At 41.5% G+C, this 15,567-nt stretch overlaps 1 protein-coding gene and 1 pseudogene across 6 annotated transcripts in view; one reads left to right on the plus strand and one right to left on the minus strand.

Annotated features, from left to right (window-relative positions):
- The window catches only part of MSRA (methionine sulfoxide reductase A), a 329,836-nt gene that overhangs the window by 111,342 nt on the left and 202,927 nt on the right, over positions 1 to 15,567 (plus strand). The window lies entirely within an intron of this gene.
- On the minus strand, positions 4,375 to 4,493 carry LOC118612697 (annotated as a pseudogene).

Here is a 15,567-nt window from a genome sequence, read left to right on the forward strand (position 1 = left end):
AGAGCAGAAGAGTCCAGTTGTGGTCGGTCAAGGGGGCAGGTGAGTTGAGAGGGAAGAGATAAGAATGGCACACTTTTCTACCTTGGAAAAGTGCTGGATGGCAAAATATTAACTGAGAATCAGAGGCTAGAGAATGTACCAATTAAGGAACCAGTCGATGGAAGGAATATTATCTTTGGCTTTAAATAGAGGAAGAACTAAAACTCAGGTCAAGGAGGCAAAAGAAATAGCCCAACTTGGTACTGGGACATTAGGATGAACTTGGAAGAGAGAAGCCAGGACCAAAGCGTCACTTTGTAGGAAGAACTGGCTCACCGGAGAGGGGAACCAAGGGGCTTTGGGGGAATAGAGGAGGCAAAGTAATCAAGCAGCAGGAAACTGGATGCCTGCAGCTCACCTTCTCCTTACCTGGAAACTTCTGTTCACTAATCAGGTCATACATATCAAGCATCTATCACGTGCCAGCCATAGTTGCTGTGTTGCGAAGATGAATAAAAGAGTCTTGAGATTGTGTGTGAGAAGGGGGCCGACTGAACAGGTAATTATAAATATAATACCAAGTGCAAATTGCCAACACAAGGTAGGAGTAAAGAGAGCTGACATTTGAGTTGAGTCTCTAAAGAGTTTGGAAGGTGAAGGAGAGAGAGGAAGGGGAAGGAAGAAAGCCTGTAGAAAGGCCTTTTAAAATAGCACACTGCTTATACAAATAGAGGAGCATGGAAGGAGAGTTGCTTTTTCTCACAGCAATCTCTGTCCTTTGTGAGCCCTTCTTCTGTTCAAAGTCTTTCCTGCTCCAAACTTTTATTTAAAATCGTACTACCTTTGATTTATATGTATGCCTTTCATAGAGAAGACAATTAAATGCCAGGGCACCTCTTAGCTGAAGGCTCTCTATATTTGATTGTATGTAGTCTCTGTTCTCTGCCATGTGAGGGTTTAAAAATGGTATCAGCAATGTCACACCCAGTTATTTTTAAATCAAGAAATCACTCTGGCGAAGAATCTGAGGGTGTAGAGTAGACACATTGAAATGGACTACTGTCATGGTTTAACTTTCTCCTGCCAAAGAGAGGGGTCATGTTTCAGTAGTCGGTGTCATTTTGCTTCTATTCTGGACCAAGTAGTCTCTCTCCATCCATGAACTTGAAGGAATTAGCCCTTCTGGCTGGTTCCAAGTGTTGCCCACACAAATTGAGGCTACAACTGCTCTTCAGGCATCTCCCTGACACCTCAAACTGAGCCCTCCTTGGGCCCCATGCCCAGGAATCTTTCCGCTTGTCTCTTTTCTGGGATGGCAGCCAGGCTCAACTTTTCAAGATGTTGTCTTCCAAATCCTGCCTTGATTAACTCAATCTGCAGCCCCTTCTTTGTCACTGTTTTCTTGTCACTCTTTAAGTTTTTCCTGCAGTCATCTGTGTTCATAGTCTGTCCCATCTTAGGCAATTGCATTTGCAAAAGATTACATTTACATTTAACTTGCAGGAGGCAGCTTTTGTCTACTGCATAAAGAATTACACCTGAACTGCACATAAAACTGAGGAACTGGGCTAGTCATCCCAGGGTGCTGTGGGCTTGAGCAACTGGGCTCAATATCCAAACCAAAGAGGATTAGCTTGGGCAGATTTCCAAAACAAGAGCAGAGATGGAAGACTCCTGGCCACAAACCTAATGTACAAAAGGTTTCAGGAAAGGGAGTTTGGAGCAGCTTTAGCTCTCTGCACATCACACAAAGGGATTTGAGTACTCGTTAATGAATATACTGGTAAGGATTGTACCCAACCCTATAAAAGGGGAGAAGACATGAGGGAACACAAAGGGAAGACCATACTGTGGCAGCTAGAAAAGAGATAAAGGGCCAAATAGTACACGGGGCATGTAGGTGAGTGTAGGGATGACTAGGAGTGGATGGAGGAAACCCACATTGACCAGTAGCAAGCCACTGTGTCTGGCATCATGCGATCATTCTTCCTCACAGCCCTTCCTTCTTGGATCCTATGACAGGCTAGTTCTCTTCCTACCCCCGCTGATTGCTTCTTTTCCAGATAACTTCAGCTCACCTTCCCCTCTTCCTCCCTTTCTTGAACTCAGATGCCGGCCCGAATGTCCTCTCACCTTTCCCCCTGAAGCTTATACGCGCTCCCAGCTTTAGTTATGACCTCTGTGATGACAGACTGCCAATTCGTGTCTGCACTCTTGACCTCTCATTTAATCCTGCTCCTGTTTTTCATTGTTTTTGGGCATCTCCACGGGATGCTCCACTGTCACCTCAGGGTCAGTGTGGTATATACCCTGATGTCCAATTGGAGGAGTCTAAATCAGTGACCTCTAAGATTTCTTCCAGTTCCGAATTTCCATGGCTTATGTCAAAAAACAAAGTCATCATCTTTGCCTCTTTAAATCACGCTTTCTTCTGGCTTCTTGCTTCTGTCAGTAGAGTTCGCATCCCTAGACTGGTAGACTTCAGCGGTCACTGATGCTTCCTCTCCCTTCACTGCCTTGTTGATCTTGAATCTAGCTCTTCCCCTTGGTCATTACCAGTTCTGAGCTTTCTTCCTGAACATCTGATCTCTGACTCACCTGATCTTCTGAGTGCCCTTCATCCTAAGTGCCCTTTTACCATCTATGTAACTGAGTCTTCCCTACCTATATAGCCATTTTTCCTACAACTTTTCCTACAACTTTTCTATACCTACACTTCTCTGTACTCTAACCATGCCAGAATGCCTTCAGCACTCTAGGATCAGGCCCTTCTCCCCTGCACTATGAGATGCCATGATGGTCACACCTTACTTCCTCCTGGAAACCTTCCCAGCCTATATTGATCATTCCATTGGAAGGTTTTTTTTCCCTTTGTTCCTCCAGAATTAATCATTTGTGCTATACAATTTAACATGTAACTATATAAGTTTGGTGTTTTCTTTTTCAAGTATATTAGTCTTATTTCCCCCACTTGAATATAACACTGTTATTAAATCACAATCATCATTATTTTTATATTCTCCCAAATGCCAAGAATGTGAAATAGGCTTAACAGATGTTGGTTAATTGATAACCAAGATCTGAATTAAATAAAGGTTTTATTCTAATGAACTTAAAACTCTGGATGGGAAATACCCTCAGTTTGAGTATGGTTAAAATGACTATCTTGAATATCTCTTCCTCTCTCTTTACATCCTTCCCATATTACTGCAAATGCCACCCAGTCTCTTTGCCATGTCTCATGCCCATCCCACTCAAATTAATAGATGTTCCTACGAATTATGTTACATCTCTGCCTAAAAACCAAATGTTTACTGGATACAATCTGAACCCTGTTACAGTATTTAAAACCTTCCATGATCTGGTTTCTGCCTCCCTAGAATCACGTTGCCTAGACACCCCACTCCCTCCAACCCAACCTCATCTTTCTTGCCCAGCTATACTTAACTGTGACCCACTCTCATGCTCTGTCTCATCATTGTGCACATGTTACACCCTCTATCTGGAACATTGGTAGCCCCTTTCTTTACCAGGCTTAATGCCTTTCCCTTTCAAGACTCATCTCTGGCAGGCATCCTTCCAGAATCTCTCTCCCTTTCTTTTCTTTCTTTCTTTCTTCGGGGAGGGCGGGGGAGGGAGGGAGGGAGGGGAGGGAGGAGGGGGAGGGCGGGGGGGGGGGGAGGGGAGGGCTGAGGGAGGGAGGTGATGGTTGTCTGGGGATGGTGAGGGACGGTAGGGCGGCATGAAGTCCGTGGCTGTCCTGCTCTTCTTCTTATTCGTCCTTCCTCCTTCTTTCCTTCTTTCTTTCTTTCTTTCTTTCTCTCTCTCTCCTTCCTTCCTTCCTTCCTTCCTTCCTTCCTTCCTTCCTTCCTTCCTTCCTTCCTTCCTTCTTTCCATTTTATTTTAATTAGTTGCAAGTATACAGTACATTGGTTAGACATCTACATAGTTCATAAAATGATACTTCCAATTGCTCCTTTCCTCCCCTGACCCACCATCTAGCCAATATAGTAATGCTAACTGCATTCCCTATGCCGTGCTCCCCGTCCCTGTGACCAACCATCAGCTACTAAATTGTACTTCTTTAATCCTTCACCCTATTCTCCCAGCCCCCCAAACTCCCCTCCCCTTTGTCCATCACCAAATTGTCCATGGTATTTGTGAGCCTGTTTTATTCCTTAGATTCCACATATAAGCGAAATCATATGGTGTTTATTGTTCTCTGACTTAAGTACCTTCTAGGTCCATCAAAGCAATGTCTTTTTCCATCCCCTTCCTTTTAATCTGTGTGTCTTTTAATCTAAAGTGAGTCTTTTGTAGGCAACATATGTAGGGGTCTTGTTTTCTTATCCTTTCAGCCTCTCTATCTTTTTTCTTTCTTTCCTTTTTTTTTAACGTCTACAGCACCTGGTATTCCTAGGTGGTCTCCCATACAAGCACTAACCAGGCCTGACCCTGCTTAGCTTCCGAGATCAGATGAGATCAGGCACGTTCAGGGTGGCATGGCCGTAGACTCCTCTATCTTTTGGTTGAAGCACTTAATTCTTTTCCATTTAAGGTGCTTATTGATAGGAAGGTAGTTGTTACCATTCTTTTTTTTTTTTTTTTCAGCAGAAAAGAAAAGCTTTATTAGAAGGGTACACTTCCAGACATGGAAGTGGGCCTGAGCAAGAGAAGCGTGGCTCAAAAGGCCTTGTTACCATTCTCTATTCTTGTCTGGGAAGCTTTTTATCTGTCCTTCATCTCTAAATGATAGCTTTACTGGATAAAGTATCCTCGGTTATAGATCCTGGGTCTTCATCTTGTCAAATATTTTTTGACAAACCCTTTGTCCTACATAGTTTCTTTTGAGAAATCAGCTGTCAGTCTTATGGATGTTCCCTTATAGACAACTATCTGTTTTTCTCTTGCTGCTCTTAATAGTATGTCTTTGTATTTAACCTTTGGCATCTTAATTATGATGTGTCTCTTTGGATCTCTGATTTTTGGGATTCGCTGAGCTTCCTGGGGTTTTATGTTCATTTCCTTCACCAGGTTAGGGAAGTTTTCATATTATTTCTTCAAACGGCTGTTCAACATCTTGATTTTCTTGTTATACTGATCAGACGAATATTTGGACCCTTAATAGTGTCCCATATTCTCCTTAAATTATTTTTATAGTCTTGGCACCTTTTTTTCCTGCCATTCTGATTGTATGTCCTTGACTTTCTTGTCCTCTAGATAAGGCATTTGATCCGTTTCTTTAGCCGCTTTGTTCATACCTTTGTTTATTCTATTTAATATACTCCTCATCTCAGATAATGTGTTCTTCATTTCAGACTGGTTCCCTTTAATAATTTCCATTTCCATTTTTATGTTTTTTATCTCTTTGCTGAAGTTCTCACTTATACGTCCCAAAAGTTCATTGAGCATCTTTATAACTAGTGTTTTGAACTCTGCATCTGTTAGATTACTTGACTCTATTATATCTGGATCTCTGTTTTCTTCTCTCATATGGTTTCTGCTTCTTTGTCTTCCCATTTTGGCTGCCTTTCCATGTCTGTTTCTATGTACTAAGCAAAGCTCCCAAGTCTCCCAGTCTTACTAGGTGGATTTGTGAAATTGATGTCCAGTGGCACAGTCCTGAGAGACGTTCAGCTGCAGGCCATATTTAGCCTAAGCCTCTGTCTCTCTGGGGCCACCCGTTAAGATTCAGCAAGCAATCCACAGATGCTGTGCTTACAGTTGCCTCAAAAGGCCACACCAGAAACCGAGGCTGGCTGCCTCCAGTATGAGTCTTGGTGCTGCTCAGCAAAGAGCACCTGACTCACTGAGGATACACCTCCTATGGTTTGGGTGCGAGTAGGGGGAGGCAGAGTTTTAGGGAATCTTCTGGGCTGAGCGATCTGTCATCCAGTTTGATGACGTCATGGCTATGGCAGCACTGTGTCAGGCACGCTGGTAGTGGGGATGGCTCAACGGAAAACAATGGATACCACCGGCACTTCTGTACAGAGTTAGTCTTGCCTAAGCCCTCATTCCGACAATGTCTCCCTGTAAGTCCCTGGTGCTCCCTGTGCACAGCTGAATCGGCGCTGGTGCTCAAAGCGAGCAGGTTCATCACTGTGAAAATCCGCTCGCGGATGCAGCCTGTTTAAGAGGAGTCTGCCGCTGCCACAGCCTCTGTCTCACCCCGTTGTTCAGGACCTGGCAGCCCTGCGTCCTTACACTGTCCTACCTTCTGCTGTTGCAGGGTGATTTCTTGTATTTCTACCTAATCGTATGGCTTGCTCATCTAGATCCCAGGTGATTTTTCCTTGCTGCTGCTCCTTGTTTCTGTCACAACTTTGATTTAGTCGCCAGAGGGATGAACAGAACCTCTATCATTTACGCCATTTTTTCCCCCTCCAGAATCCTTCTAGGACTCCGTCTGCTCTGGATTAGATGCTGCGGTAATATCCTGATATGGTCTAGTTTAGCCCTGCGCATATTCCTATCAAACATGCATCATTTGCATTGTTGGCACACTCATTTATCTTCCTAACAGTCTTGAAACTCCTTGCTGTTAGTGTTTCATTAACATTTGGATCCCCAGTACCTAGCATGGAGCCGGATTTATTGACAAAAGTTTGTTGAATAAATACCTAACTTATTTTAGCTTTTCATGTTGAAGATGTCTGGTACCATTTAGATCTAGTGCTTGTGCTTAGGTAAGCATTGTGACTGATGACTGAAATCGCCTAGTCATCCTTTCACTCACCGACATGCCCCATGTACTACTTGGGACTACTTGGCCTGCTATCTCTTTTCTAGCTGTCACCATAAGTTCTTCCCTTCGTGTTCCCTCATGCCCTCTCCTCAATGTGTTTGGCATCATGCAACCATTCTTTCCCACAACTCTTTCTTCTTGAATCTTATGACATTATCCTGGTTCTCTTCCGGTTCCTGCTGATTGCTTCTTTTCCAGATAACTTCAGCTCGCACCTCATCTTCTTACTCCCTTTCTTGGTCTCAGACACCAGCCCGAAAGTCTTGCACGCTTCTCTCTCAGCCTTCAAGGAGGCATTTTGCTTTTCCCTTTTATCTAGGTAGATACAACTCTGTTTTATACTTTTAATATTTACTACTGGACTTATCACTCTATCGAGTTTGTTTATATTTGATTCATTCCTTACAATTGATGTAGCAGAATGGGATAAGCAGCAGCATTTTCTTCCAGTCCATTTCATCTTTTATCAGCATTTTGCTCTTCATGTATATCTTTGCCTGAGTCATCAGTATTGGGCTAATGGACTGGAACGGCCCAAGTTGAATGGTAATTACTTACTCTGTTGCTGATAACCCAGATGAGAATAGGACTTATTAGATCTGTAATAATGGAAATCTGTGTTTAATGCAGATCTTTTAAGCAGTTTGAAACGATCTCAAATTCATCTCTCTTTGCCATATGTTAAAATGTCACATTATGGTTTTAAAATTCAGGATGAGAACTGAAGTTTCAGAAGAAGCTTGCCCGTGGAAAAGTTCTCAAATCTGTTCTTTCTAAAATCAGAAGCATTTGCTGATCTCAAATCAAGCCTCCTCAGAGAAGCGAGCCCTGTCTGAGTAGTCCCTTAGAGTGGGGCGGTACCAGGAAGAAGAGGGCCTTGGTTCACAAGGACTCAGGATAGACTGAATGGAGAGGAAGCAGGTGTGGAGGCCCTGGGTAGTGCCTGGAGGCTATACTCAAGAATGTACCCAAGTCATGAATTCTTTTGCCTCAGTTGTCAAGATGGGCCCCAGAACCGAATGCTCATTACTTGTGTATCATTAGCCCATCCCTTGGTTCAGCCATGGAGGACTTAATTTTTTCCACTAATACTGACTTCTTTCTCTTTTTCATGTGAAGAATGAAGATAAATCTGACTCAAGAAACTTCTGAGTCAAAATCTAGCTCCTACCCAGGGCTCCCACCATCTCTTTTAGAAGTATGCTCCTTGTGGCCACAACAGAGCCTGTGGCCAGTCCAGCAGCTATGTTTCCTAGTTATTTCCACTAACCTGTGTCTTTCTTGACCAGGAAATAGCCCTAAACAATTTAACTTCTTCTCTTAGAATAGAGTTTTGTCTGGAGACTTATTAATAGAAGCTATAACCTCACCATATTTCATAAATGAAGGCGGGTCATGATGGAGCGCTTCTTTTCAATAGAGACCTTAGAGTGAGACATGGTTTTACAGACTCATCCAGTTTATTATGTGCTGCTCTTCTCTTTGGTTCAGTGAGTCTCACGCATCTTTGCAAAAGGTAGATATCCTGAGTGGTGTCATTATGGTGTTGAAGGACTTTGCTGGTGAAATACGCCAAGCATGTATCTATTCCGGTTTTGAAAACTCTTCACAGCATTCACAGACAAAGACATATTGATGCTGATTCACTGATGAGGGATTGGTTTGCATCCCATGATTCTATTATGTACTTCAGCAACTCAATAGATTTGCTATAACTTGCAAGGTACTCTCATGGATAGAAGGGATAAAAAATATGATTCTCTGAACTCAAGGTGTTTATGCTATATTTACTTGTGTACTGCTTTTTAAAAAAGATTCCTGAGCTTTGGTTCTTTTTGTTGATAAATTTCTTTAAGTTCAGTGAACTTGCGTAGTGCTTCACAAGTGGACTTTTAGCGATCCCTACTTAGGGAGAAAATGGTCACATTTTGTGCTTACCCTAATGGCTGGAGAAATAATTGTCTTATATGTTATATTAGCATTGACTTAAAAGTTGCTTATAGGTATTTGCCATATGTTTTAGCAATACAATGTACACCGTTAGGGACATTTAAGATCTTTTTTGGTAAGTTGTCAGTTTATGTTGTGTATTTGTTGATGTTCTATAAATTGATGAGTTTTTTCTAGCAGGAATCTATGTGAATAGCCCTGAAATTTCTTAAAACCAATCTTGGAAATAAGAAAAGCTTTGGATGCTATGGATTCTTAGTTGAAGTTCATGTTACCTGTATAATACCTTATTCACTTATGGATAAGTACATCTACAGCTGAGGTAGATGACTTTTTTAAGAACTAGAGGGAACCTTCTGGGTCAGCCATTGAGAAAACAGAAATAAAGAGGCAAAGTAACTTCTCCAGAATCACTTAGGACCAGCTTTAGAACATGGATTTCTTCACCTCTAGGCCTGCATCCTTTCTACCACTTCACCCATTTCTTTTATTCCAGAAACATAAATAAATACTTTATATCCAATCACTTCCTAATGAGTACATCTATTGCCGAGACTGGCAAACTTTGTGATTCTACTGGAGGAAGCAATCTTATTTGCAAAGAGGCTGACTAATTATCCATGACATTTTAAATGTCTGCATTGTCCTTGAGCTAAGAGTGTGAAAATCAGAAGGCTCAGGGATGTATACACTTCCTGATAGATTTCACTTAGTTTAACACACTCTGACAGTAAAAACGAAATGAATCTTAGCTTTTCAACAACAATAACATTCCAAGCAGGAATGTAATTAAAGAAAAAAAAAACCATGTTAACTATAACATTGTTAATTATGTATCACAGAAGTTATCACAGAGTTATAAGTATTATAATGAAGATATAATAGACATGTTTTATCTGAGAAAAATAAAAAAAGCATATATTCACTTAACATAGCCATCAGTGACAATAATGGTCATTTTAATAACTCAGCTTTTGTTTCTTCAGTTGAAATTTGAAGTGGCCTAGGTAGATGAGATGGCTATGATGTTGAAGGATTGATTTTATCAAGGATTGGAACTGAACTGAGATGTTTTACTAAATAAAGAAGCTGTCTGACTTGAGAAGAATGGAATGACACCAGGATCTGGACCTTTGCTCAGAACTGCTGCCCAATGAACAGATTCTGTCATTAAGCCTTTTGTTTCATGATAATTCTGTTTTCTGTTTTTACTAGAGGGATATGACTCTCAGAATTTATTTCTGGTTGCAAGTTTCCAGGTGTCCTTTGGATTCAGGGACATTGGAAAGTTAAAACGCCCTCTTCATCTCAAGCTCCCCTTTGGCAGTACCTTTCACTTTGATAACTGTGCTGAGTCTCTGCTTTATGCTTTGTCATGGCTGCCCCACTGGACAGCGGTATCTTTTAATAATTGAAAATTATTTTATTATTATTTTTGCCTCTATACTATTTTATTTTAATAAAATTAGTATTGCCTCTGTAGTGATAGGATAAGATAGGATTATCACCTATTTTTAAAAATATAGGAAGTTTTCAAATTTGAACCACTCAGCCTTTTGCAGGAGCTGCACATATTTGCATTTGTATGCTGAATAGACGCCAGTGATGTAAGACAAGGGATCCAACTTCTCTCTCTGACCGTGGGACTCTGGGCCCTGGGAGTTGGTCTCTTCATCTTCCTGCCACAGGGTGGAACTGAGTGATCTCTATGGTTACTTTCAGCTCTAACAGTCTATCATTTATAATTATAATGCATGCTGCATCTGTGCATTTCAGTCATGCTGAAAAGAAAGAAGGTTTTGTCTTGGCATGATTTTGTCTTGAAATGACACATGTATTTTTGTTGCCTGGATGCTTCCTGCCTGGCACTGGCTTGGTTCTGTCTTGCTTTCTTCTGTATTGATATTCTTAGTTTCTAGTCCAGGCCCGAATATGCCACCAGCTGATAGGGCATATTAATTAGGAGTATGCTTTGGAGTTAAACATACCTGAGTTCAAGTCTTACTTGTAAATCTCAGATGAGCTTGTTTTCTCATATGTGAAACGGAGATGATGCATGGTGAGCCCAGGCCTGGATCTGTATGGGATATAAATGGCCCATCTTAGGCTTTGTTTGAGACCCAAAGTATAAGAGGCTCTGCCTAAGCCTATCCAGCTTATTGCTGTGTTTTCTATGCTTTGTCTCCGCCTTATGTCAACATGTCTTTAAAGTATAAAACAATATACTCCATGATTCAATTTGTTATCTCACCTGTTTTTAACATTTCTTTATAGTCTTACCTTACGGTATAGACTACCATGTTAAGAACTCTCAATTCCATAGTTTATCTTAAACCTTAACTCCATTAGCTTAGCTCTTGAGGCCTGCTTGTTCCTCGGATTTGGCACTACATTGGCCCCTTCAGTCCTGGCCATGAGTGTGTCAGTCTAGGCCTCGGATGTAGGAGATGACGGAGACAGAGTAGTTAGCCTCAGAACTGGAATGCATGAGACCTAACGGCAGGCAGACCTGCAGCATGTATTATAGGGCCAAATGTGAGTAATGGGTCAGGCAGTGGGAGGTTTAGAAAATAGTTGTGGTACTTCCCTGGAATCTACTGTTGAGAGACAGGGAAGGATACTACCATCCTACAAAATGAAGAAGTCAGAGCAATGCTCGAGAATCTATTGAAGCCTCAGTTAATGGCAGACCAAAGGTCTAGGAACTTGAAGTGGTGGCAGTCAAGGCAGAAATGGTTTAACATATAGAGGTTCAGAATGAGTAAAACCACAACACCGATGAGCAGAGAGCAGGAGGCAAGCCGATCCATGTCAAGAATATTTGTCCCCAGACTTTTTCTTTTCTTTTAAAAAATTCTTCAGTGCAAGCTCAGGCCTAGAAATAGAGGTCTTGTGTTCTTTCTGCTAGATGAGAGGAAGAAGGTGTGGCATTAGAGGAGGCAAAGCTGAAGCTGACGCTGTTGGAATTGGTAGTGTTATTGCTGGTGGTGGTATTGGTGTTATTGGCGGTAGTGGTGGTGTTGGTGGTAGAGTTTCAGTTCCCTCCCTGCTCTTCTACATTGTCAGCCTCCGAAATAATTCTCCACCTCTGAAGTATCTCCCCTCTCCCAAACCTCTTCTCTTTCTAGGCCGGGATTAAATGACTTTGTTTAACATTGGATTCTTGGTTGCTTTTTATATTTTAAAAAATTTAAAAAAATACTTCTCTGATCAGTTCTTTGTGAAACTGGCAAGAAATCTTTAAAAATGAAGACGTATTTAAAACAATATTAAGGATCCCTTAGATATGTCTGGTGCTCAAGCTTACTATGTCCATTTTCCCATGTTTTCACCTGATGCACCTAATAACCTTGGCAGGCAGTTAGAGCAGGCATGACCCAAATTTGATGGATACAGAGATCTAGGTTCAAAGAAGTTGGATGATGTGTCAAAGGACAAACAGCTCTAGCTCATATAACTTATAATTGTCGCAATCAAGATTCTAGGTCTTCCCACTCCAAATCCAGTGCTTGAATTGAACAGAAAATAGCCAGATTTTAACACCCAGCCCGTGAAAGAAGAGAAAGCAAGAGTGAGTAAGAGGAAAGACATTAAATGATGCTGAATAAAACATGAGAATAAATAGTTTGCATACATAGCATTATGATTTTTATTGTAGGGATATGACCTGGTTCTTAACTGTTCTTTCTTTGTGCCTTCTGCTTTTTGTAAATATTCCCAACAGTTAGCACGAAATCATCTATCTGAAAGCTAAAGGGCTACTCCTGTCTTCTGCAGACCCCTGCTGCTCTCTCATCTCTGGAGATTGGCTGTGCCCTTAGTGAATAGGAATCCCCCTGTGGACAGTTGGTGATTGAGGGACAGCTGGCTGCAAGGGGCAGTTCATTAGTGTGCATCACCACTGGAGCCTGGCAGTCATTAGGATTTACTCTAAATTACTGAGTCCCGGGAATCTCATTTAGTTCTCACTCAGCAGCTGGAAGATGCTACCAGCTGTGGATCTAGGATTTCCCCCTGAAGATGTCACCTAAGTGTGGGGGTGGGGGGGGGCAAATAGGTCAAGTGATCTGATGAATAGGTGGGGGTAACACAGAAAAGCTTGTTTCTACCTCAGAATACTCTGAAGATGCTATTGGGGTATTTAGAGCTATGGGCACAGTTTAGCCCCTGGTGCCTTTGATGGACCAAGGAACAGTTAAGCATATCTTTGGGAGTCATTAGGAAGAGGAATGTGAACAGAGAAGGGAGAGAAATAACCAAAGAGAAAGTGAAGGAGAAGAGAGTTGTACATGGTACTTTATGACCTGCAAGATCTGGCCCTTGCTTGCCTCTTCCATGTCAGCAGCTGGCCATTCACTTACTCCTTTGGATCTTGGAGCCCTGTGTTCTCTCCATCTCGGATGTCTTCCTTTCTTCCCCGGTTTTCCACCTGTGGAAACCTACTCATCTTTCAAGGCTGAGCCTAACATGTGGATCAAGCACTTTCAGGTGGATCATCCCCTCTCAATTCTTACAGTAGCACTATAAGATAGGTATATTTCCATTCATTTTTTTTTTCAGATAAGGAAAAAAAAATGAGAGAGATAATGTGATTGCTCAAAGGCACAGTGTTAGTGGGGAATAGAGCCCTCCGGCCACGGCTCTTTCCATATTGTACTGTGTCTGGTATCTTACTGGTGCTCCCCTCCCTCGTAATATATTCCTGTACTGGCCCTGACACAGTGGCAAAGTAGTGATGTCTGACTTCTGTGCCCTTGGCCCTTCATCATGTAGCCCCTTTCCTGTCCTATATCTACCTGTTTACTGATCATTGATCTTGTAAATTCATGACCTCACATTCATTCTCATCCTGTTATGCTCTGCCTCTCAGCTTTGTTCTAGGACAGAGTGCAGGTGGTAAATATTATTGTCTCTGCAGGCCATACAGTCTCTGTCACAGCTCTTCTGCCATTGAAGAATGAAAGCAGCCATAGACAATAAATGAGTATGCCTGTGTGTTCCAGTAAAACTTTATTCAATGCCACTCAAATGTGAATTTCATATAGTTCGCATGTGTCACGAAATATTTTCCTTCTGATTAAAAAATATAAAAACTACTCTTAGCTCATGTTATACAAAACCAAGTTGCAGTCTTCGGCTAGTGGGCTGTGGTTTGGCAGTCTTGGTTCTAGAACTAATTGGGTCATAATCATTTACCTTTCGGTAAAATTGTCACTGCGCTGGCCCTCTTCGAAGCCCTGGCAGTTTAAGCCTTTAACTACAGGTGAAAGGCTGTGCCACCTCCTAAAGGGCTTTTGGGCAGCTGTTGCCGTGATGGAGGTGGGGTGGGAGAGGTGATGCCAGGGGAATAGCTGCTCCTGCGTAAAATCAGGTCAGTCCTGTGGTGCTGCTATTGTCTCTTCAGGAAAAATGTTAGATTTAAACCCCGTGTGTCATTTATCTTTGTGCTCTGTATAGAGAAAAAGGTCTTGCTTTGGTTTTTGTTAAAATACCAGGCTTAGATTTTTTTTGTGTGAGCTGTCATCAGCTATTCTGATTGTTGATCTTGTAAATTCATGCTTTTTCATGCTGGCAGAGGGATTGCTTTTGTTTCTGAAAAATTTCATGAAGTGTTCCTTTCAATAGGGGCTTACATTAAATTCCAGCTTTAGCTGTATTTTCCATGTCAACTAGATTTTAAAGACATGGGCAACTGCCATTGTACTACAGAGGACTGCTTCGAAATCCTCCCTTAACGTGAGAACTTCAGCAAAGGGTACGATTTGGCTGCTGGACGTCTCCTTTTGGCCATGAAGACCACAGACCACACGGCTGAGCCCGCTTTTGGTCTCCAGATGATTCACAGTGACCATGCATTGCCCGAAGTTTGGCCAATGATCTCTGGAATGTCTCAAAGGGTTTGCTTTTTACCAACTCTTGGGTGTATCCTGGAGTAAAACCTTTCATAAAATCTTATGTCTGCTTGTGGAATTTGGAAAGAAACATAGGCAAGGCAGTAGAGACTTGATAAGAAGTTTGATTCTCACTAGTACCCAAGCCATCTTCCACCCCCACACCCTGCCCGGTGTTGTATGTCAGGCAGTGGACTAGCAGTGCTGTACCTGGGATACTAGGTAGGCGCTTGACTTACACCTTCACCCCTCAGAATGACCATTCCACAGCCCATTTGTTTGAGATTTCTACTTTGATTATACTAAGTATTATCAGTAAGTAGTAGTCACTTGCTATTCGTTTTTTTAAAATTCAATTTAGAAGATCCTTCAAGTGTATTAGATACACATCAGATTACCTACCAGTATGGAGCTTATACTCTGGCTGTTTTTCTTCAGAGGCAGTAATATGGTAGTTCTATTGTACTAAAGAAATAGAACTATCAATTATTCAGTCCTTTGAAATGATTATACATGTAGACCGCAAACACATGGAATTTAATTTAAATGAGAGTTAGTACTCTGAAACTTTGAAAATTGTGTTCTGGAAGGTAAATATTTTCCATTTGCTTTATAAACTTTCAGTATTTCTAAATTCTCTTTTCAGACAATTAGGGAATATTGATATGTTTAGAATTTCTCATAAGATTAACATACTTTAAAATGGTTTAAGACTTACAAGAAGTGCAAACGTAGTAGAGAGTTCTGTGCTTTTCAACTAGCTTTTCCCAGTGATCACGTCTTATGTATCATATAGTACATTGTCAAAGCCAGGAAATTGGCATCGGTATGACACATTAACTCAAATATAGGCCTTATTTGAATTTCACCAGTTATTGAATGTACTTTTTTTGGTGTGTAGTTTTATGATATTTTGTTACTTGTTTAGATTTGAGTAACCACTACAGTCAGCATACGGAACTGTTCTATCACTGCTGAGAAACTCCCTTAAGTTACTTT

The sequence above is a fragment of the Rousettus aegyptiacus genome, unplaced genomic scaffold (genome assembly GCF_014176215.1).
Source record: "Rousettus aegyptiacus isolate mRouAeg1 unplaced genomic scaffold, mRouAeg1.p scaffold_m13_p_16, whole genome shotgun sequence".
Taxonomy (NCBI): Eukaryota; Metazoa; Chordata; class Mammalia; order Chiroptera; family Pteropodidae; genus Rousettus; species Rousettus aegyptiacus.